Genomic DNA, 24276 nt, shown 5'->3' with positions numbered 1-24276 from the left:
GTTGTTGTTGTTGTTGTTAGGTGCCGTTGAGTTGGTTCCAACCCATCACGACCCTATGCATAACAGAACAAAGCACTGTCTGGTCCTGCACTGTCTTCACAATTGTTCCTATGCTTGAGCCCCTTGTTGCAGCCACTGTGTCAGTCCATCTCCTGGAGGCCGTCCTCTTGGTCACTGCCCCTCCACTTTACCAAGCACGATGTCCTTCTTCAGGGATAGACTCTTCCGACATGTTCAAAGAAGGCATAAGGAAGTCTCACCATCCTTGCCTCAAAGAAGCACTGAGGCCACATTTCTTATAAGATAAATTGGTCTGTCCTTTTAGCAGTCGATGGTACTTTGAATATTCTTCACCATGATTCACATGCATCAATCCTTCTTCGGTCTTCCTTATTCAATGGCCAACTTTCACAGGCATATGAAATAACCTGACCATGGCTTGGGTCAGGTGCACCTACAAAGACTCCATTTCCAGATATTAGAACATTCACAGGTACCAGGGGTTAGAATTTTATATCTTTCCAGTTAGGGGTGGGGAGACAGTGGGATTAGAACCATTTAACCCATAACAGGCCTCTTACTGACTGCAACTTTCTATTTCTCTTCCTGCTTTTCTATTTATTGGCTTCAGGCTTTGGTCCTGCTTTAACACACACACACACACAACACACACACAACACACACGCAATTCCTGTCTTGGTTTCCCACAGCATCTTTACTGAACAATCCATTTACCTCTGTCGCTTCCACCCAGCCAAACCTGAGCCATCAGACCTTTTTTCAAGGGACTGACAAGTTACTCAAAATCCTGAGACGCAACCTTAAACTGTTAGCACGCATGTGCTCCCACGCGGGTTGAATGACAGAATCAGGTCTCAGGGAGCTCTTGCCGGGTTGGGGTGGTGGGCCAAATCTAACAGCAGAGTGCAGAGAGGAAAACGCTAAGTCCCACTTTCCCTTCAGAAAGTGTTCGAGCGTCAACTGGAAGAGATGTGACTTTAAAGTGGATCCATGGGGTGACACGGCTGCTCACAGTCCCCCATGTTGTACTGGGACACACAAACATAAGGGACGTGCTGAGAACCAGGGAGGGGAGAGTTGCTGACTCCTGCCAATTGTTCAGAGCATCTGTGGTCCTGGGAATCGAGGGCTGCACCCCCTTGAAGCGGTACAGACTGGAATATTTCAACCCGTGGCTTTCTCCCTCAATCGTGTGGTATTCCACATTTGTTCCCTTTCTTTGTTGCTTGCATCACTGGCTCCTCAGACTCCCAGAGAAATACAAGTCCCCCCACCTCCATCTTCTCCCTCCTCCCATAGCTAGAATAACCACATCTGCCGGCACTCTCTCGGGAATGTCTCTGATGCCTTCCCGCTTTCCAGCCCAGCCAAATCTGACCTTGACATTGGCACAGCCTCTTATAGAGTCACTCCCACCTAAACAAACTCCCAACTCCTCACTGGCCATGCTTCATATTGCTTTCGATGCCTTTGTCCCGTTGGCAACCCTCTGCCCTAAGAAATAGCATGTGCCTTTCTGGTTTGAAAGGCTTCCTCTGGCCCTGACGTTGCTGTGGAAGGAAAGGGGAGGAAGCAGGATTGAACAGAGGGCAGGTCTGAGCTGCTGTTATGACTGGAGGAGGCTGCATGTGCAGCGAGACCACTGCCATGGGTCTGCGGAGGGCCAGTCTCACACTGAGTGCTGTCAATGCTTGTGCTGAGGCCACTCCTCCTTATGTGCTGGAGTCACTGGAAGCTAGGTTTCTTGCGAACAGCTCTTCCCCCATCTCTTTGGCTTCCGGCAGAGACTCGGCCACTCTTGTTCTGCCTTTATTTTGTGGTCTTAGAACCCCTCTCCTCCCCCTCCCCCTGCTTCCTGCGTGGCTCCCCTGTGATGCAGGCTTTTGTTAGATCTGCTCAGAGAGGGTCTCAGAATGCCCCGTGGTGGCATAAGGTGGATGCGGCCAGGGTGCTCCAAAGCCTCCCCAGAGTTCCCAGGTAGAAACAGGACACAGGCTGCTCACAGGGGGGAAGATGGAAATTGTACCCAGGCTCTCCCCAATTAGGAGCTGGAGTCATTGCAGCCAGTGTCTCACTGCCATGTCTTCCATCCACCCAGGTTACCTGCAGACTCGCCAACAATCCCCCTCATGCCCTCCCCAGTATCTGTGCCTCTCTGCCGGAGAGAGGTTTCCTCTTGCCCATGGAAGGTGCTTCCCCAGAAGTTCACTCCCAACCAAGGGAGGATGGGATATTGCAGAGAAATTCCCACTACCACCCCTTGTTCACCCTCCAGTGGGACCATTCCAAGTGGTCTTTCAGCAGGACATCAACAGGGTTGACACCCAAGTGCCCAAAATAGTAACTCTCTTAACCCCCCAACCTTTGGATTCCCTATCTCCCTGTCCTACTTTTCCAACCTTCTGCCATGCTTCCTCTGAACACCTTCTGAATAAACTCACAGCCACACCAAGACAGGGACAAAGGACACAATAGCATGTCTCCTCACAAAACTCCCATATACAGATCATGGGGACCATGTGGCTTTAGGGATGGGAGGGAGACTGGGGATATCTAAGATAGAAGCAGGACATTTAAACACTCAACACAGTCATGATTACAATGTTCTCCATTAAAGCTGAAGAAGATCCAATGACCTGGGTTCTCACAACACAGCCCGTCATATGATCAACACAACCACCTGTATGTATGAGATTTAGGCTGGCCCCTGATGTCTCTGATTTGACTCAGGACCTAGTAGGGCAAGAGTAAAGGGGCACAGATTCTCAAAAAGACACCTCTGATTCCAGTAACAAGATGGTGGGTATAACAGAGCTTTCAATGGCAAATCCAGCTGGGCAGATGGGCATTGACCACACAGACCTGTACAGAATGGGCCATGATGGAGGAGAACCAAGTGCCCTGCAAGGAGACATCCTTAGAAGAGAACTGAGAAAGACCCCCAAGATGTGAGATCCAAGATGAGACCTGGGAATACAGGAGCATTGGGAAGTGGAACGGGGATGAGGAATGAGGAAGGGGCACAGCTCAGGTCTGGAGGGGAGCGAGCTTGTGAACAGGACGCGGCTTACTCTCTCTGAAGTTGAGCATTGCGCTGCACCTGAGTTGAAATTAGACTCTGCGTACTACCACCCGGAGGACTAGTATAAGCTCCTTCTCAAAGGAAACGGTGAAGGAGAGGCAGGCCGGCACCTGGGGCTGGAACAGCCAGCCTTACCCTGGAGCAGGTCTCTACTCTAAAGGTCCAGGAGAAACCTAAACCACAGAGCTCAAGTGGGACCTTGCCCTCTCCCGGAGGCTTAGGAAGGCCAGTTGGAATGGGCCAAGTGCTGAGAAGAAAGACCAGGCTTTGGAGTCAGGTAGGGGAGGGTTCCAAATCACATGCATTATCTATGTGCACTTGAACTACCCTTGCTCGGTCTCTGCTGATACGTGCAAAAGGGATGGTAACAGCAGGTATCCCATAGGGTTGATAAGTGGCTACAAGGGGATCATGTTCACGTGTTGAGGAAGTGGTCAGTGGGAGACAGTGAGCAACGGGGGAACAGGAGTCCAGTGGTCACCCTAGAGACTGTGACACCCAATCACCAGCCCTAGCAAGTTCCTTCCAACTCCCGTTTGCTGGAGTTCTGCTTCCCTTGGGAACAGAGGTTGCTTGGTGATGGCTTCCCTTCACAGTGGTCATGGCCATTCCCACCTCCTCTCTGGGACTAGCCACAGCTCACCCACTTTGCATAGTTGTTTGTGATTTTTTTTTTCAGCAAGGACAATGTGATGGGCGTGGGATCTTGGGATGGAATTCCTCCAAATCAAGAGAAGATCCTGGGTAGGAGATCAGGGTGGAGATGGACCACTGGGTCCATAGTTTGGCATTTTAGTCATCATGCAAAGGTCTAATATTAAGCCAGAGCTGGATATGGATGGGAATGGGAAATCCCATTATCTATCTCCTTTCACCCACTCATTACAGAAATTCCTCAAAGTATGACAGCCTGGAATAGCTATTGTAATTTTATAGCTTATGAAATCTTGACCAAATGACAAGAATCCTTTGTAAGTACAGGGTACTGTACAGCCTTCATTGACAACAATGAAGTTGTGCAGCATTGTTACAGGTTTGAGGGATAGAATGGAGGAGAAACCAGGGGTGGAGGAGGGACCTGCTTACGTCTCAATGCTTACGTTATAGCGGAGGAAGACAGTACATAAGATAGATGAATGAAAAAGTGAGCTAAATGGTAACCGGTGACAGGACAATATTGGCTTGGAGGGCTCTGATTTTAAGTAAGAGGGGTCAGGAAACAACAATGCTTCCATGAGAAAATAACCTGTGAGCAGAGACCTGGAAGAGGCAAGGGCACCAAACCTGCAGAGATGGAAGGACATTAGAGAGACATTATCCAGTGAAATAGCCCTGAGGTGGGAGTGTGTCCAGCATAGTGCAGGATATTGAGGAGCCACGTGTGGCTGGAGCAGGTGCTAGGTCTCCACGCTGTCACATGGCTCATCTGATCCAATACCAAAGAAAGGGCCGTGGAAAAAGAACAAGGATGTCTTCCATAGGAATGATAGACACACGTGTTAAGTTGGGTGACGGGAAAAGCAACAGCTAACAAGAGGTAAGTGAGCAAAAAACTACAGAAGCAGGAAAACACTGGGAGGAGGCCAAGAGTTACAAGCAAGACAAGCCTGCACTACCTGGGATCCACTCGTAGACGTATGACTAGAGGACCACATGCGTGCGGGGGCGAGAATGTGGAAGTACATCCACAAATAGAGAGAGAGATTTGATGGATGATATATGTACTTGAAACTTTTCCTTTGCTGCAAAATGTATACACATACAGAGTGGAGCATACAGTGGGAAAAGTTATGAAAACCTGTTAGGTGCTAATAGGTTGGTTCTGACTCATAGCGACCCTATGCAGAAATGAGGGAAATATCACCTGGTCCTGACCCATCCTCACAATTGTTTTTATGTTTGAGTCCAATGTCACAGCCACTATGTCAATCCATCTCATTGAGGGCGTGTTAGTCTGAATAAACTAGGGAACCAAATCCACAGAAATTCATACGTGTAAGAGAGAGTTTTATATAAAGGTTACGTGTACATTAAGAAAATATCCCAAGCCAGTGCTGTCCAAGTCCAAAAGTCCAACACTAGCCCCTATGTCCGACACCAATCTACAAAGTCCTCCCCCATCTCACAAAACACACACTTTGATGCCGACTGCAGGAGGAAAGCCGAATCAGTGAGTGTGTAAGCATCTCAGCTTTGGCAGGGGTCTCTGCACGGCTGCTCCAGCACCCAGGGCTGCATCAGGGTAGGTCCATGTGGATTCTCCTCTGGGATTTTTCACAGGAAATGAGCTTTGCCAGCTGAATCAGGGAACAGGCTAAGGCAGCTGCACCCTGGTCCAACCATCAGAGAGCAAGAGACCCAAGAACTAGAAAGGCGAGGCTCACTGAGCCGTTTATCTTTCTGTCCTTCAATTAACCCACATGTGTTAATCGGCCAGGTTGGCACAATAAACCTTAACTATATCAGGAAGTCTTCCTCTTTTTCCATGAACTTCCACTTTACCAAACAGGATGAGGTCCTTCTGCAAGGACTGGTCCCTCCGGATAACATGTCCAAAGAACACAGGATAAATAAAGTTTCACCATCCTCACGCTGAAGGAGCATTCTGGCTGCACTTTATCCAAGACAGATTTGTTTGTCCTCTGGCAGTCGGTGGTCCTTTCAATATTCTTCATCGATGCCATAAATCAAATGCACCAATTCTTTGCTCACTGCCTGGCTTTCACATTACCTAAGATGATTGAAAAATACCCTGGCTTGGGTCAAGGACCCTTAATCCTCAGCATGACCTCTTTGATCTTTAACACCGCAGAAAGATCTTGTGCAGATTTGCCAAAGTAACATGTCCTTTGGTTTCTTGGTTGCTGCTTCCATAACTGTGGATTGTGGATCCAAGCATAACGAAATCCTGACACCTCAATCTTTTCTCTATTTAGCATGATATTGTGTATTGGTCTAATTGTGAGGATTTTCTATGGTTTCTTAGCATTCTTAGGCATAACCAAACACAGGGACTGAATCACTCACTGGGCCTGGAAACTCAAGACCATATTTTAAGGCAGTGGTTCTCAACCCGTGGGTCATGATCACCCCCATGGGGGGTCAAATGACCCTTTCACAGGAGTCGCCCGATTCAGAACAATAGCAAAATCATAGTTATAAAGTAGCAACGAAAATAGTTTTATGGTTGGGGGGTCACCACCACATGAGGAACTATATGAAAGGGTCACAGCATTAGGAAGGTTGAGAACCACTGGTCTAAAGGGACACTAAGGTCAATTGGTATAACACAAATCATAAAATTATGTGCCATATTCTACTTCAGTGTGTAGTAAATGGGTCTGAAAAACTCGGGAGCTGCCCTCTCCGTGTCTGAAGACAAGAAGAGTGATAAAAATGGAAGTTACTTGGGAAAACATTCAAACATCAGTTTCTACAACCTAGAGGCCAGAGCTAGTTGGTACCTGACTACCAAAGAGACCACATTAGAAGGCACTCGAGTAGGAGAAAACTGGGGAACAAAATAAAAAATCATAGGAGAGACCAAGCTTACTGGTTGAATAGAGTTTTGTCTCTCTAGAGAACCCTCTCTAACACCCCCACCCCCACCAAGACCATGGCTCTCAGTCTCCCTTTTGGTCTCCAACTGAACTCAGCCAGGGTTTCGCTTTCCAGGGCCTCAATTGGCCTATAAGGGAAACAATCATAGGAGTGAGGTGCTCATACCTCAGAACACTCAACCATTCGAGATCAAAAGAGCAGCATTTATCCAAGACCAATGTTCAAAAGGATTCGAAGGGAAGACAAATGAAAACGCAGGGCAGAGCAGGAATAAGTCTATTGACACATCCCCTCTGGCCACAGATGGGGCCAGCAGCCAATTCTCTCAGCCTGCTTCCTCAGCTCTCTGAGACCTGATGTCTTCCCTCTTCGCCCATTGAGGTAGTTAGTTTATTGTGCCAACCTGGCCGATAAACACATGTGGGGTTCATTGAAGGATGGAGGGATAAATGGGTCAGTGAGCCTCGCCTTTCTAGTTCTCGGGTCTCTTGCTTTCTGATGGTCGGACCAGGGTGCAGCTGCCTTAGCCAGTTCCCTGCTTCAGCTGGCAAGGCTCACTTCCTGTGAAACATCCCAGAGGAGAAGCATTGATCTGGATGAGCAGGTGGCTCTCATCCAGGGACTCAGCTCTTTCCTCATGGAGACAGAGAGAAGCCATCTTCACCACCCAGCTCCCAAGAGCTCCGTGCTCCTCTGTGTGACACACAGTGGATGGGGTGGTGGACACGGATGGGAGGCTCGTATGGTCTGCTCTGTAAGTAGCATCCCTCATTTGGGCTGACATCCCTGTGACTAGAACCAGGGATATGGCTTCAACCATATCACTGGAAAGGAGTCTGGGAAACACGCAGCAGGAAAGGGAAGACAGCCAGCCAGCATCTGCCGGTAACATTCAAGAAGCAGAAACTTGCCACACTGGGATAAAACCAGCATAACACTGGCTACCTCCTTCGGGCCGTAACTCTTCATTTTCAAGCCTGGCCTCCTCCCTGGACTCCTGGACATGCAGAGCCTCAGCCCTCCAAGGCTCCCGCTAGATTCTCCCCTATCTGTTGTGCACCCAAGGAGCATCGACTACCAACCTCCTGGGTGAGCAGCATTAGCACCAACGACAAGGAAACAAGACACAATGAACTGTGGCTCAAGACCCAAGCAGCCTCCTTATCGAGGGAGAAAAACACACGCAGCTGCTTGTTGCTTGACTTCTTTGGTCCCTTCTAACAGCGATGACAGTTGCTTACAATTTTTTAAAAAGATTCCGCCACTCCAAGGATCAGCCCTGGGTGAGTTCATGAGAAATCCGCTGGTTGCTGTTCGAGAAAAGGGCTGATCGTGGTGCCGTGTGAAGAAATTATTGCATTTATCCAGGGCTTGTCAGTTTAAGTGCGCGAAGTTAATGTTGGGGAAACAGAAATGGTCTTTGAACCAAGTGAATAATGTAGCTGCTTCTCCTGCGATGTTTTTTTATAACTGTTATTAAATTAAATACACGTAAGTTCAAGTGTCCCCAAGATAATGCGTTGAAAATGCCTTTTGGGAGTCGGCTGTACTGCCATTTCCAGATGCCAACTGGAGCCGGTGTATTTAAATTCCCTTCCTCCGATCTGCCAGTCAACACGAACAAAGAGATCGAGAAAGTTAATAACAAAGAATCTACCTCCGTGCCAGAAAACAAGAATGGTGGCACTCCACAGGCCGGTGTTGGCACGGGACGTCGACGGCACGTAGCACAGGGACACCCCCCCCCCCAAGTCAACATGCTCCAAGTGGGGGGAAAGGGGTCCCAATCAGAAAGCAGGCAGGCAGAGCTTCAGCAGAGCCAACGTCCCGTTTCCTGCCCACCGCCTAAACATAGGTCAGAGTGTCAGGTCTGCAGGTAAAAATCTGGTGTGAGACTCGGGAGAAGAGGCAAACCTCGACCCATAAGGGATGTGGGGCCCGGAGTGGAAGCACAATGCCAAGGTCGCAGGGTCGGGGCTTTGTCGTCCCAGCACTTGCTTAGTTCCATGCTGTCCCTTGCCAGCATTTGCTGGGTTTTTGTCTGCGGCCTCTCTCTGCCCCCAGAGCCGGCTCTGATGCCCGAGGGAAATTCAGAAGTAGGAAGTCCCTTGAGCAGCTCTCCACCAGTGACGGGCAGGAGTTGTTAGAAGCGTACCTCAGGTCCTGCGCCGGTCAAGTGCAACAGCTCTGAGCCCCATCGAGTTGTCTGCAGGGACTAGGGTCCAGTCATTAAAGGCCTGGCTATGCACCTTTGATTGGCTGCCTTCTCTTTCTCTCCCCTCCCCCTCACTCTCTCATTGGTACGTCCAGCCATCAGCTCTCAAACTCAAAACCCACCATTGCCGTCGAGTTGATTCGGGCTCACGCTGCACCTGGGGCAGCGTGGAACTGCCCCCATGTGGCTTCCGGAGCTGGATTCTTCCTAGAAGCAGACGGCTGCATCTGTCTCCTACGCACCGGCTGATGGATTCAAACTTCTGTCCTTTGAGTTCGCAGCTGAATACTTAATCACCGCACTAGCTCCTTCTCAAATAAACTATTTACACTTAAAACTTACTGTCGGGGTCTGCTACACTGTCAGCTGACTCCAAGCCGCCTTAAAAAATGAGGTGGATCCATCAAGGGGGGCTGTTGCCACAGGGAGATCCTAGGGTTTGTTAGAGATAGGTCTGGTGTCTTAGCTTATGGAAAACTAACGTGAACAACGGAAACGACCCACCCAGCTAGGGTGTCCCTGCCAGGGTCCCCATCCCTTCACACACACACACACACACACACACACACCACCCCCCCTAGACGCGACATCTCTTTCTTTGGGTAACATTTGAGCAGAGACCCTTACCAGAGCTGCCAGAATCCATCTCAATCTTGGACAAACATGAATCTTCACAAAGAATAAGAAAATGAAAGATGACCTGCCATCAGCCAAGATTGAGCCGTGAAAACAAGGGGTCAGTCCTGCCGTCTTGGCAAACCTTTCCCCTGCACAAACATCTGAGGGAGCGCTAAGAAATTGCTTCTAAACCTCTGCCATCTGATCCCAAATCTCACGGCAAGAGGTGGATGTGGGGGGGAAGCTGGGTGAAGAGGGGGTGAACACTCTGGGCCTCCTGTACCTGTAAACTCATTCCAAAATAAAATCCGAAAAAGAAAAAAGGATGAAAGCGAAGCTCTGACTCTGGAAACCTTTTCAGGAGGAAACACAAACACGCTCCTCACAATGTCTAATTGCGGTTGCTGCTGTTGACAGGTGCCACCAAGTCAGCCCCAAGCCGCGGTGATTGTCTGCACAGCGAAGGAAACACCGCGCCGACTCACAACTGCTCCTGCGCCAGAGCCCCTCCGCCGCAGCCTCTGTGCCCGTCCATCTCATCGGGCGCTTCCTGCCTTTCTTGCTCTCCCTTTACTTTACCAGGCATGATGCGCTTCTCCAGGGACTGGTCTCTCCTGGTCACATGTCCACAGTCTGTGAGAGCAACTTTTGCCACCTGTGCTCCTAAGGAGCTCTCCGGCCGTACTTGTTTCCAGATGGTCTCAGTTTGTTCTTTCGGCAGGCCATGGTGCGCACTTTCAGTGTTCTTCACCGGCACAACTCAAGTGCAGCGCTTCTTCTTCGAAATGTAGCGGAGGCCAAATAATGGACTGGGTTGTGCCAACATCCAACGGAGTGGACCGGAAGATGGCCGTGAGAAATGTCTCCAGACTCAGAAGCAAGGGATGAAGAGATGGCTCGGATCAGACCGGCGATGAGGAAGGAAGGGTGGATGCTGGGCGGTTTGATAACCCCAGTTAGGATTCTGAAAGAGGAGAACGGGGCAGATGGAGAAAACGCAATAAGGAGGGAACTGACAGAAGGGAAATTCCCTCCACCAGCAGCCAAGGATCAGCTCCCAAGGATGGGAAGTGATATGCTGGCGAAAACCCTGCAGTGAGTGGGTGGTGATGGGAGCCAGAGCCCGGCCTCCCAGGCCAGCCCCGTGCCCTTGACAGTAGCACGGTGCCTGTGGCAGAAAAGAAACCCACAGGCATGGGCTTGTCTGCAGCTGACCACACGGCAATCAGCGTGGTGGACAAGTCCTGGGCCCCTGCCATTGCTCCTGGTGGCCCAGCCTTTTGTGAAGACCTCCGCCATACAGAGAGCCGTAAGGAGCCGTGCCGAGCGTGTGAGCGCGGACAAAGCAGAGGAGCCTTGGGGAGGTTTTCCGAAGGGTCTGGGCATTAGGAATTAGTCCCAATGCGATGTGGTCTTTTCTCGTCTCTTGTCTTAGTCCCTGACTTCTAATGCTTGCTGCCTCTCCCTATCACTCTCCCTACACGGGTTGAAAAGCTTAGATAAATTGGGCTCATTATTTCATCCCCCAGATCGACTTGCTGTCCCGAAGGTGACTTTTTGACATTGAGTGTCTCTCTCATATCTATCGCCTTCTCTCCATACTTACAGCTTCGACTCACATCCAACTCCTTTTTCCTGAACTCTTATTTTAAAAATCATTTTATTGGGGGCTCATACAACCCTCATCAGAATCCATCCATCCATCCATGTGTCGAGCACATTTAAGTCATATGGCAATTCATGCTTCCAGACTTGAAAGGCGACAATCTACACCAAGACTTGGGTCAAACCAGGTGTTTCAATTTAAAACAAGAAGGAAAAATAGTGGGGCATAATTCACATAGCATACAAGTTAATAGTTCAGTCATAGGAAGAGGAATTATGACCCCAACTAATTTTAGAACGTTTTTCATTCGTGTTGTCCTGGCTATTAGGTCCCCATTTTTCCCCAAACTCCCCCATCATGTTCCCAAGGAACCATTAAACCAGTTACTGATGGTAGGACTCAGTTTCCCAGATTTCAGATATGGGAAAAACTACCAGAAAAACAAAGAGACAAAAAAAGCTCCAATAAGAGAGACAAGCCTCCATCAGAGGAAAGCAGAGAATGCTAAAAACCAGAACAGCTTTATAATGGGTCAAAAAGGGAGATCAAAGGATAAGGTGTTATATTTTACCCCCAACGACATCTGCCATCATCCACTTTCCAATTCACAACCCTCAGACCGGGTGTTTCTAAACTGGAGGCCTGCGGGAAAGATGAATGAGTGAGGCAGGCAGGGTTCACAACAGGGAGCAGTGGCGACTGCAACAAACTGGAAAACACTCAAAGGCCACCTTTATGACTCAGCTTTAGCCCACTGCTTGCCTGTGGGCCCACTGCCCAGAAAGGCCGGACCTCAGAATTGTAAAGTAAAAAATTATCCTGTGCAATTTTCTTGCATCTAGAAGTTGGTGAATCAGTCTGTTTTTAAATTTTCCTAGATGTTTTCTTTGCTTGGACCTCTGATGCAGACGCAAAACCTTCCCAGGGGTCCAGAGCTGCATGACGCTGTCAGACGAGCAGGCTTCCAGTTGGCAGGTGCAACATTGAAGAATTTTGTTTCCTTAGCCTGCTGCCCAGTGGAGTTAATATTATCATCTTTGTTTCACAGATGTAGGATCTGAGCCTCACTCAGAGGGGAAGAGGATTGCCCAAAGGCACACAGCCGGTGCCAAGGCTGGGATTTAGATCCAGGGCTCTCTGATCCCACCAAGCTGTTGCTAAGCTGCCATCCTGTCACCTCCAACTTGCGGGGATCCCGCATGTGCAGAATGGAACCGCCCTCCACGGGGGGTTCATAGCTGTGACCTTACAGAAGCAGGTCACCAGCTCTGTCTTTCAAGGCATCTCTGGGTGGGATGAGACCACCAAGTGTTGGCTAGTGGTTGAATGCTTAGTCATTTGTGCCCCGGAGAGAATCCTATTATCCCACTCGGGAAAGCAGTTCTGAGTGCTGGCCCCATCACTGTCGTTACCAACAAGTCAGCCTCAATACAACCCTCCACTTCACTTTCACTGCTGAATTCTCGATGTGGTGTTTCCTAAATATTTCCATTATCTCCCCCATCTTACTATCCTCCCCTGAACTGGGAAACAGCCTCCAATTTTCAGTCGGTCTGTCTCTAGTGCCTTTGGACTGTTTTTACCAATATTCCATGTGGTCTTCATGGTTCAGCCACTGAAACTCAGCAATGTACTGTATCCTAAGACTTGGTCCAAACCAAGGGTTTCAAGTCATTATCATTTCGCTAGTTCTGTCAAATAGCATTCCCTGAAAGCGTCATTTGACTTTAAAAGACACAAAAGGCCATACTATATGGCCTAACACTTGATGTTCTCTCACATCTTGTATGACCTAGCCCTCAATCTAATTTCCAATGAGTCCCACCCCAAGTTTATGTCACTGGCAACCTCTCGAGCACCTCACCGTTCCCTTGACTCTGTACCTTTGAGGCCCCTTTGCCCTCACCATGCTGTTCTCTCCATCTACAGTGTTGGGGTTTCCTCGCACCTCTGCATAGCACTTCTTCAGTCCGGAGGACCTCTCCTGAGTGACTCCCCTTGAACTTCCCTGAGATTTCCAGAATGCGCATAGCTCTCTTGGTGGGCTCCTGGCCCTGTAATGCTGCCAATGAAGCAGCATTTCCCTCCTTGTGTCATAATTACCTGCTTATCTATCTGCCCCGCAAACATGCAGTTCCCTCTTTGTCTCCTTCCATGCGACTGCTTTTGTGCCTAGCAGAGTCCTGTCCTTAAAACCTGGTGATAAAAAGCTTTCTCGTCAAAAGAAAAAAGTCATTTAAAAATTAGTAAACACAAAAACAGTGATGAAAAAATGAGAAGAAAATCCACAAACAAAATGAACTCAGGACAGAACATTATGTGTAGCAAAGAAACCAGCATCATCGGAGAGAGAGAGAGAACAATGACAGCCAAAAAAATCATACTTATCAAAAATTACACTAAATGTACAGGGATAAATGTGCCAGTAGCAGAATGGATAAGGAAACGCTGCTGTTCGGGGTTTCCATGTGGTCGAGGTGGCTCCAGCTCCTGGGAAGCCCGTGCACAACAGAGCAAGGTGCTGCCATCTTGCTATGTTGGGGCCTTCGGTGAAGTCACTCCACATTCCATCTCCTGGATGGTCTTCCTCCTCTGCACCGGCCCCCTCCTTCACCAAACACGAAGTCCTTCTGTGGGGACGTGTTTCTCCTCAAAACATGGCCAGAATACTTCAGATCAAGTCTCCCCATCTTCCTGCCTAGGGGCATTCAAGCTATCCTTCATCCCACACAGACTCGTGTGTTCCTCTGGCAGTCTGTGGTAGGTTCAGCACACCATAACTCAAACGCATCTACTCTTCTATGGTCTCGGTAGTCGTCGTCCAACTTTTGCACTCGTAGAAAGCAGTTCAAATGCCATGGCTGGGGGCAGGCTCACCTTACTCTCGATTCTGTCCATAGGGTTTCCAGGGTCTACTTCCTCACACATGGACAGCCCTTTCCTTCTTCGTAGTCTGTTCTTAGTCTGGAAGCGCTGCTGAAACCTGTGCCCTCTGGTTGACCCTGCTGGTGTTCGAAGTACCGGCGACATATCTTCCAGCATGACAGTGCCTCACAAGCCACCCACCACAGGGTGACAAACTGACAGGCAAGTGGTAGGTCCTTCTCCCTAGTGTGTTCTTCATCTGGAAGCTCTGCTGAAACTTGTTCATCACGGGTGACCCTGCTGGAATGTGAACTGCTTGTGGCATGGCGTCCAGGATCACGGCACATGGAAGCCACCGGAGTATGACAAGCTGACAAATGAGTGGTGACATTAGCCCTTAGAGAGATGTCATCAAGAGAATGTGGTGTCTCGTTGCATCCTTAACAGCAATGCTGAGGGGGGAAATAGAAAACAACAAGCGTTGGCAAGGGGATGGAGAGACTGGAACCCTGGTGCACTGGTGGTTCGCCTGGTCTATGGTACAACCACCATGGGACAATGCTATGGAAATAAGAGTGCCATATTGTCCACCAATCCCTCCTCTGGATACATGTCCTAAATGAGAGCTGGGGCACAAACACGTACACCCACACCATGTGCATGGCAGCAGGATTAACAGTAGACTAGTAGGTAAGCAAACTCTGGGTAGAGATGCACTGTGGTCTACCACACAGCTTTAAGAAGATGACGAACTGCAAAATACCTCATAACATGGATGAACCCAATGACATCGTGCTGAGTAAAACTAGTCCATCACAAAAGGATAACTAGTGCATGGGATCACTGCTGTACAGAGTGGTTTCACAGAGAAAGAAAATGGTATCACATTCAAAGCAACGTTCTTCCATTGTTCCCAAGGGGGTGAGGTAAAAGAAAGATAAATTACCTGTGACAGGACAGCCACTGGTTAACATGGGTGAAGGTGGGGGGGGGCATTTATAATAAGAGGGAGCTTAGTGAAAAATGAAGGATGCAGCAGGAGACACATGGATGTGAGAGTTAAAGGCAACAGACGTAAATGTTGATACGTGTACACAATCCTGCAATAATGTGATCTACAAGTAGATGAATGGATAGACGCTCCAGATCTGGCAGCTACGGGAGGAGGTGGATATATCGTGAATATATATATATATATGGATTTGGCAGAAGATATTTTTACATGATATTTACTGTTACTACAAATACACCTGTGAATGTGCTGGAGCAAAAGTTACAAGAATGTCTTAGAAATAACCAAACTCCTTGATGGAATAAATTGCTGGGCCTGGGGGCTCAGAACCACAACCTCGGGGGACAGTAATGTCATTTGTCCACAAAGACAAGGTTCTGCATCCTACTTTGGTGAATAATTACTAGGGTCTTCAAAGCTCATCTAAGGTGAAACTATTGGTTTCTCCCTTTCCCGAAGAATGAAGAGTAAATAAAAATGGAAGATGCATTAAATAAGTAACCCAATGGCCAAATGTAACATGCAAACATCAGCCTTCATGGCCACAAGATCAGAAGAACTAGATGGTGCCTGGGTACCACTACCAACTGCTCAGAAAGGGGTCACAGTAAAAGATCATGGATGAAGTTGGAGAAAAATATAGAGCAAAACTCAAAACTATTAAAGAGACCAGGTTTATTGGTCAGAAAGAGAAAGATGATGGCCTTTAGTCACCCTTTAGTCTAGAAATGAACTCACCTCCATGGCTCAGTTTCCAGCCAAACAGTAGACCGGTCTTTAAAGGAAACAATGGCCCGAGGGAGTCCCACACGCCTTAGAAGGATCAACCATTTGAGCTCAGCCGGGTAGCAGTTATCCAAGGACACAGTTGAGAAGGGTTAGAAAAGGAGAATTGGAAATGAGGAACAAAGGAAGGAAGTAGGAGAAGAAATGTTACATTATGTTACATAATGTTACATAATGTTACATTATGATGATTGCAATCAATGACATGGAACAAAATGTGTGGGAAATGTTGAATGGAAACTGATATGATACATAGATATTCACCCCACACAACACAAAGTGTGGCTTTGTTTTTGTTTCTAAGGGAGGATATTAAACAAATTAATACTTTATGAATAAACAGAACAAAATATGTAAAAGTTATCACAATATAGTTTGCTTTCAATAACTCTAGAAGTCAATGGTTATTTCCATTTTACTAATGAGGATATTGACACTCAGAAAAGTTTAAATCCCCATCATGCAATGGCAAGTTAATAACAATATCAGAATTTAAATCCAGGTCTCTGTGTTTCCAAAACCCTCACTTTATTTATGATGCCATGTGTGATTGTTAAGTTTGTGTCAACTTGGCTTGGTCAGAATTTCAGTGGTTTGGCAGTTAAGACACAGTCATCTCCCATGATCTAATCTAACACAATATAATCAACTCCATAATGGGATCTATTATGAGCAGCCAATCAGTTGTAAGAAGGTTAGGGTCGGATGCAAACACCCTTACTCAGATCACAGCCCCTATGCAAACAAAAGGAAGTTTCCTTGGGGATGCAGCCTGCTTCATTTATTAGTGAGTGCTGTGGGAAAAACTCGCTTCTCTTTGACTGCATCTGACTCAGCAGCCTCTGGTTCTTTGGATTTGAGCCAACAGCCCATGATGCCACTGATCCTGGGGGCCCATCAACAGCCTGCCATCTGACCAGCAGACCTGATATCCATTCACCTCTCCAGTCACATGCTTGACCTTGGATTCATCCTCCTCTGCAGCCACAAGCCTCTGGTCTTCCTGCCAATCTTGTGGTCATCCGCTTTGAGTTAACTATGTGAGTCAGGAGAAGCCGCCAACCTAACATCGGATCCATAGACTTGGATGGGACAGAGTTCTGGCCAATGGAATCCAATGGAAACCTGCTGAGAATTTCTGGGAACACTTTTGCTTCCGCAGTTCTCCTTTCCGCCTGAACATCTAGCAGTGGTCCTGGAAATGACACGATCATATAGAAACAGAAGCAACAAGTTCTGCAACAGAAACAGACCCATCAAGAATAGAGAAATGTAAATCTAGACCTGTGTCCTTTTTCTCTCCTCTTTTGATTGGCATATAATTCACATATTATACAATTTAATAGTTCGATCATATTAAGAAGAGTTGGACAATCATCACAATCAGTCTTAGAGTATTTTCTTCCTACTTGTAGCAATGGTTTTTAGCGCTCCATTTCCTTCCAAACTGCCCTGCGTGTCCTCAGGTAGGTATTAATCCAGTTACTGATTCCAGGAACCCAAGCGGAAGACGAATTTTGAGAATGATGAGGGCAATGAATGTGTAGTTGTGCTTTACACAATTGATGTCTGTATGGATTGTGATAAGAGTTATATGAGCCCCCCAAAAATGATTTAAATTTAAAAAAAACATTTCCTATAAGTGTGGCCTGCTTCCAATATAAGTAAATGCTGTCAATAAGCTTGCTTGCTTCTTGATAGGTCTGGATCCTGAACCTGGCACGTTGACCGCTGATTGTTTGGACTTGAGCCAAGGTCCTGTTGTCGTTAGGGGCCATTGAGTCGGCACCTGCCCATAGCACAGCAGAACAAAACACTACACCGTCCTGGGCTCCCCGTTCAGCCATTCCTATACCTAAGCCCACTGATGTAGTCACTGTGTCAACTCATCTCTCTGAGGCCCTTCCTCTATCCCACTGCCTCTCCACTTGACCACACATGAGCAAATGCCATAGTGCCTGCCAATCCTGGGTATCATCAGGCCCGCTATCTGAACTGCTGACCTCGGATTTATTTGCCTCTGAAGTCATTCAACCTATTGTCTCCCTACAACTAATCTTAGGTTTATCACCCTCCACAGCTAAGTGAGGCAAGAGATGTCTCCAGCTGAACATCTGACTCACAGATTTGGAACCTGCCTGGACTTGAACTTACCCACTTCTACAACTGTGTGAGATATTTTCATGATCTAGATAAGTATAGGGAGGTAGAGGTAAAGGCAGATAGAGATTTCACCGGTTTTGCTTCTCTAGAGAACATCGTCTAAGACCGCTGTTAATACTTGTTGGGATGCTAAATAGATGGATGGGTAGTTGAATGGTTGGGTAAATAGGTAGATAAATGGACAAATTCTTGGAGGCTGGAGGTAAGTAGTATTTAGGATATCCTGTTGGCCTTGAAGGAGTTAACAATCTGTGTACATGCCCACCCACCCCCACCCCCCCGTACATTATAGAACATTCCAGAACTACCTCCCTTGCCCCCACAAGGTTAAAAAGATATCCTTAATCCACAGCTTCACCTCTTAACAAAACTCTAAAGGAAAACTACATCTTGCCACTGTGGTGAGAATTATAGGTTGTCAGTGGCCCAGTGTTCGTGCATATCCCCAGATTTTAATTTACTTGTTTTTAATAATAGAGGCACTCGTCCTTTCAATCATGAGGCCATGCCATCTTGGAATCTCTTTACTGCTTTCTGAAAGAGAAGGGGGCTACCCGCCCCTCCCTACCCAAAGAAAGTAGGCCAGCTTCACCCAGACCATTCCATACATCACAATTAGCTACTCACTTCAAATGTGAGGCTGGAAGGTGAGGGCAGAGAAGCCCACACCAAACTCAGGCTCAAAGACAAACCTCAGCTTGACTCACTGAAAGGTAATTACAAGGACTGCCAGAGGCCGGGGCTGGCTTCACTTTTAAGTGGAGGAAGCTGCAGGAACTAAGTAAGTCCACATATTCAAAAATCATCACTGTGTCCCCCTGGTGCATCTGTGGGTCAATCACTCATCACTCCCTGCTCTCAGATAAAGGCGTCTGCAGGGCACCTTGTTTCTGTCAAATGAAGTCCCCAAAGTGAGGTATTGTCTGTTCAAGGATCCCCAAAGGGTGTTTATGAAGCACCTACAATGCACCATGCTAGACATTTTAAGACTGTCTCTTCATTTCAGTCCCACGGCCTCTCGTGAGGTTGACATCACGGCTTCCCTTTCATAGATGAGGAGGCAGGGTCCAGAGAAGTCCCGTCATTTGCCCGGGCATAAAAGTGAGAGAGGACTGGGTACCCCTGATCGTATGACTCCAACGATGGCGGAAGTCCCCAGGCACACTCGCTGTCACCTCACTGGATGGCTCATCGTATGGCTGAGGCTGGTCCTCTGCCTGCCACTCACCTGTCCGGCTGCGTGCCATGAGGCCCAGTCCCATGAACACTCGCGCCCCATGGAACAGTTGCTCACACTCAGCTGACCCTTGAACAAAGACACTTTTGAAATGCCTGTTGCTATTCCATCCCTTGAACTCAAGTTTTGCGAGTATCCAATGAAACGTTAATTGGCTGTGCTTGAGGTTGGAGGGTAAGAAGTATTCCGACTCCCCTGTTGGCCCTGTAAGAGAGTTAACCACTGCAGTACACCCTAACATTACAGAGCTCACCCAGAGTCAATTCGCATCACTGGACATGGTCAGCAGATATTCGAAGCACAAGGTCACAGCCATGGCAGCAGGAAGCTCAAACCCCATGGTTGTTCTCAGGCCAGCTGTACGGACAGAGCACTAGGGGACATGTGATTCTGACTCGCGGAAGCTCCAGGTATGTCCGAGAACGGTGCTCCACAGGGTCATGGATGGCTTAGTGCCCGGCCACAGACAGCCAGCCCTTTCCTCTGAGGCACCTCCAGGTGGACCGGAACCACCATCCTTTCAGTTAGCAGAAAGGGTGTTCACTGACTGCACCAGCACAAACTCCTAAATATGAGTATCCCACCCCTTTTCCAGATGGGGGCACTGGATCTCAGAGAGGCGTAAGGAAAGCTCAAGAGCTCACAGTTGGAAAACATCCCCCCAGGGGTAAAACTCGGGTGGCCAGATTCCAGAACCGGAACATCAACAGCTGGACAATCAGGTGTCCTCAAAGGGCAGCCACTGGTGACCAAAATCCGCACCTACGTCGAAAACTAGTTTACAAAATAACTTTGTAACAAAATAACAGGTAGTGGCCAGCACACTCGGCCTGGCCAGGGCATCATCTTTCAAAGCAGCGTGTTTTTACCACACAGCAGGTGTCCGGGTGGCGCTGGCACATATCCGGGCACGTTTCTTTGCCAGGAGCGAGAGCCCACACCGAGGACAGAGGACAAACCCTCCCATGGCCCTTGGCAGGCCCAGTTTGGCTGGCCGTCTGGTGGCTGGCATGTGGCCACACTCACGACCCCACTGGCCACAAGCCTGGGGGAGGGAAGCGCAGACAGCGAGCGCAGTAAGGTGCAGTGGATTTCGGCTGTCTTTTCCGGGATCCCAGGAACCCATCAATTAGCCGAGCATATGCGGCCAGTCTGGAGGGTGGATGTGACCTTCAGCGCTCCAGGCAGTCTCAAATCTTGATCCGAGCACGCATGGAAGACAAGGGCGGGTGTGGGTTCACTGATGGCACAGCGCCAACATCTGGGTGAGGGTTGGCACCCGCTGGCTCCTCTCACAGATGTGGAGGCCCCTGCCTCGCCAGTGTCCTGTGATAAAACCAGATCACTAGCAAACATGAACTTAGGCATTCAGGTTCATCTTGGCCCCTTGAAACATACCCCCACTCCCTCCACTCTGCGGTCATTTAGTGACTGTCGGACAGACACAACGCGCCGGGCTCGGGCCTGAGGGTTCGGGGCATCCATATCCGTGCAGCTTGGCTCAATTCAGCCAATGTTTGTGGCACATGTCCTGGCTCGAGGTCCCTGGGTGGACAAGGGGGTGTGAGGATGGGGCCTGCCCGGGGAGTAGATCGTGCAGGGGGGACAGGCAGTTGGAAGGAAGTAGAGAACTCATCAGGGAGAAGCAGACAGTGGTTCCAACTCATCGCGACCCACCTGGGTGTGGGAGCAGACCTGAGCTGCTGAGGATTACAATGACTGGGTCCCCTGCCCGCACCCCACCCCCAAGTAGATCACTGGACTTTCTTCTAAAGCACTCTCTGGGTGGTCTCGAATTTCCAACCTTTCAGTTAGCAGCCAAGCACTTCAGCGATTGCACCAGCTGGAGGACCTTCCAATCTAAGATGAAACCAAAGCAAACCAAACCCACTGCCATCGAGTCCATGCCATCTCACGGTGACCCTACTGTGGTAGAGCTGCCCCTGTGGGTTTTGAGACTGTAACTCTTAAAAGCCTCACCTTTCTCCTGCAGAGTGACTGGTGGTTTCAAACTGCTGCCCTTGCCGTTAGCAACCCAACTCTTAAGCACTAAGCCACCGGGGCTGCTTGTAGTATAAGACTCAACTCACTGCCATCGAGTCTATGCTGACTCAGCAACCCCCTGTGGGTTTCTGAGACTGTACCTGTTCACAGGAGTAGAGAGCCCAGTCTTTCTACCAAGGAGCTGTTGGTGGTTTTGAACTGCCGACCAAGTAGAAGACAGATGGTGTTAAATACCGGAAGAAATAGTAGTGGGTGTTGATTCTATGCTTTCAGCTCAGAAAGACAAGGAATGTCACCATCACTTTCTCTAAATCAATCCTTGGTCTCAGTGTACTGGGCTGGCAGGAAGTTTCCACTTGGAGTTCCCTTCTTGGCTCCCTGGATCCTGTGATGGTCCAGGGGTCCTAGGGGATGCCTGTGGCTATAGGTCCACACTGGTAAGCTCTCCGGGGACTGTGGTGTCGGCACTCCGGGTTTTAAGTCAACAAATCACAATGCTGCCTCCCCACTCTGCTGGAAGTCAAGAAGCTCTGTGTCCATGGCAGCTACATGTTAGGGTGCAGTCTCCTGCTCATGGTCAACCCCTCTGGTGTCTGGCTACCTCCAAGATTTCCCTTCTCTTCCAGAACCCCAAAAAAGACATCCTTCCTGATCTCCAAGAAGGGAGACAAGAGATGATTTGCCTGTGGGGAGAAGAATGAAAACTGGGGAGTAGGCACTTTGGACGTGCTGTCAGGAGGGAGGAGTCGCCAGAAAGGACATCGTGCTAGGTAAAGTGGAGGGTCAGTGAAAAAAGAGGGAGCCCTCCAGGAGATGGACTGATGCCATCGCTGCCACAAGGGGCTCAAATCGAGTCATTGCGAGGACAGGGCAGGAGCGGGCAGTGCTTCGGTCTCCTGTCCACAGAGTGACTGTGAGCCAGAACCTGCTCAACAACACCGAACCACATCAAAGGGAGGCCCATATTTTATTCTATTTCCTTCTTTGTTGTCTAGCTATTTCTTGGGGAGCATAGGGGTTTTGATTATGATTATTAAAATGAGCCCCATTCTATTCACCTGGTTCTTTCTTCTCAACTCGCCCCCCGCAACCCCTACCTCAGAAGGCCTCCCTACTTCCCCGCCTGGCAGGAGTGAATGTAGGTTTCGAGGGAAAGCAAAGCCAGGAAAGAGTTTGAAATCAGGCAGCGTTTGCCTTTAATTCTACAACCCAAGCTTGCCTCCTCCTTAGCACAGGGAGTGCAAGGAGCAGAACACAAACTCATATATCCCATCTGTCAAGGAAGACTCACAAACATATGCATGTAGAAAAGCAAAGACAATTCTATTTGCAAAGATGCATGCGAGTCGGGCTTCGGGAGGACTGGCTTGCCAGCACGTATTTAAGGGGAAACAATGACAAAACTGCCAAGCTCCCCGGGCTTACATTAATCTGTCCACCGCCAAGGAAACAACCACTTCCTCACAAGTGTCGCATGCTCACCAAGGCCACGGTGTGTCTTCAGAGATCGGCATCACACGACGCGGGGCTACAATGGACCTTGAGAGAGTCCAGGTTGGTAGGCCGTGTTCAGGGATTTGCTCTTTTGGAGAGACTCTGAGAGTTTGGCTTTGTCTCTGGGTCTCTGAGCACAGAGTTCTATCTGTCCGGATTTACTGGCGTGCTTGTGTGTTATGAAAAATGCTTAATAAGCTTGGAAGTGGGGCTCATTAGCAGCTTGAGATTCAACCAGGAAAAACTCAATGGGAATTGAATCTGCTTGATGAAAGGGAGATCATATGAATAGGAAGAGGCCATGGTCATAGGAGCACATCCGCTGGACCACAGGGGCTCACATGGCAGAGAGGAAGGACAGGCCGAAGTCCTTGAGGTTGGGGGGTGGTGGGTAAGGGGCACAGGATGGTGTTCCCTCTGATGCCTCCCTTTCAAGGGTGGGCTGTCTATGGCGGGGGACCCTTGAGTGTCTCAGAACCCTGACATCAGTCAGACACCTAGGCCATCCGTCCAACCTCGTCCTACACAGTTAGGAACATTGAGGCTGCAGAATTCAGGCATCTTCTTTGATAGCATTTTGGGACTTCAAGTAGAAATGGCGGTGGGAGAAGGCTAGATTTTTTTTTTAATTTTTTAAACTTTCTGAAGCAAGTCCAGTTAATTAGGCAAGGACTAAGGTGGGAAATGCCACTTTCAGTTATTTTTCTTATAAAAGTAACAAAAGGATAAAGAAAGAGCATGAGCAGCTTTCTTCCTCAGTTAACCACTCAAGTCCATGCCCCTAGGGGCCGTCCAAATGCGGAACAGACTTGGCGCATGACCACGCTTCCCAAAGGGGTCACTATTGATTTGGGTTGCTGCCTTCGGGTACTCTGTTTCTGCTAGTGCATTGCACGTTTTTATGCAAAAGAATACCGCATGCTGGCTGTGAACCATCAAACAACAGAGAAGGAAGGACAGTGAAAAACAGGGCCTTCTCTTTAATCGCTCTCCCCAACCTCCCCTCCTCCCCCAAGACAAATGAGCTGAGCGAGTTAGTCCCCACCTTTCCAAATGTTTGCACTTATTTTCCAGTGTGTATGCATATACACTCATTTATGGAAGGTGTTTGTTTCTACACAAAAGGTATATAATACAATACACTCTTCAACTTTGCCCTTTATTTTTTCCCCACTTACTTTATCTCAACTTCACAGACTTCTTTTCCAGACACATAGCTTGACCATATTATTTTAAACAACAGCACATTCCACTGTGTACCTGCAATGCAGTGAACTATTTAGTATGTCTCTTCCAGCCATAAGGAACCGTGGTAGTGTAGTGGTGCGTTACTGTCTCAGAAACTCACGGGGGCAGTTCCACCCTGTCCATCGTGTAAGGCCACTGTGAATCGACATTGGCTCGATGGCTGTGAGTTTGGCTTGGGTTTGCTTCTTTTTTTCAGGCCAAAATCTTTGTTACTCCCACCAAAGGAGCCTCACTTTCTCGATGGGTTTGAGAAGGGAGGGGAAGATACTGATTAGGTGATGTGGTTCAACTTGAGCGATTCTGGTGGCCATCCTGCTGGGTATAAAATGAACCATCTTGGAAACGGAAGAGAGGGAATTTACTA

The sequence above is a fragment of the Tenrec ecaudatus genome, chromosome 12, assembly GCF_050624435.1.
Source record: "Tenrec ecaudatus isolate mTenEca1 chromosome 12, mTenEca1.hap1, whole genome shotgun sequence".
NCBI classification, from domain to species: domain Eukaryota; kingdom Metazoa; phylum Chordata; class Mammalia; order Afrosoricida; family Tenrecidae; genus Tenrec; species Tenrec ecaudatus.
This window is presented reverse-complemented; position numbering follows the sequence as displayed.